This window comes from Rhea pennata, chromosome 9 (assembly GCF_028389875.1).
Source record: "Rhea pennata isolate bPtePen1 chromosome 9, bPtePen1.pri, whole genome shotgun sequence".
NCBI lineage: Eukaryota > Metazoa > Chordata > Aves > Rheiformes > Rheidae > Rhea > Rhea pennata.
The window spans coordinates 20,231,980-20,233,043 of NC_084671.1; positions in this window are offsets into that span (position 1 = coordinate 20,231,980).

The following is a 1,064-nucleotide window of genomic DNA, read 5'->3' on the forward strand; positions in this document are numbered from 1 at the left end:
ACAGCTTTTGCAAAAGTATCTGAGAACTTCACCCACATCCTTCCTCCTAACCTCTGGCTAAGAATATGCAAGTGGAAGATGCTGGTAAAGTCTTGCCAGGCAGGGGCAGAAATGAAGCCACATGCTTTAACCTCCAAGCAGTTAGATACAAACTGCATACCTCCTTTTCCTCCTCTACATGTGCTTTGTGAGAAACAGCTAGTGCAGACGTGTAACTCCAGAAATCTCTCCAACAGCCCTTGGCTGGTCCCAGCGAGCAAGGGCTTTGGTTCGAGATTGGGCTCAAAGGTGTCACCAGCTGAAAACCAGCTTAGAGATGAAGAGAGATGAAGAGCAGATGTTCTACTACTGATCAGCTGAATTTGTGGAGAATGTCATCATGCCTAATGCATGTGGAAAACAACCAGGGCAACTGAAGAACTTAAAGGATAAAGGCTTGTAGCTGGTTGTAGTTTAAAATAATCAACAATGACAAAGAAAACTAGCTATTGCATTTCCAGTGACTACACATCCTTCCTCAGTCCATGTTCCTCCACTAGTTATTCCAGCAGGAATATCTTTTTATTTGCTGCCTTCTGATGGCAGCGGTCCAGCTGGGACATGGACAATGAGCGGGCTCACGAGGACTGCAGAATAATGGTAATAACTGCCTTTGACGGTAATGCTTTTCCTGAGCTGAGCTCTGCCGCTGAAGTCGCCATGAGGATGTGGTTGCATACCCGAAGCCAAGGAGCACCCCCGTGCCCCAGGCCACGGTGCGGGCAGGAGGCCCGATCCTGCCTGGAGACCCCGCCGGGGCCGCGCCACACGTCGCCCTCTGCCCCAGGCTATATATGCTTTTCCTGCTCTTCTACGAGATACGGCCGTCGGGCGCGGCCGCCGTTCTACTCCAGAAAATACGCCAGTGCGGCTACACACGGAACAGCGCGGCTGGCCCGGCCGCGCGGGGCGCTTTATTCCAGGCACTACGGGCTGCGCAGGGCGGCTGGGCGGCGCCGCTACACGTAGCGTTACGGGCGGGCGCCCGGCGCTTCCCCCGCGGCGGCGGCGGCGGCCCCGTCAGC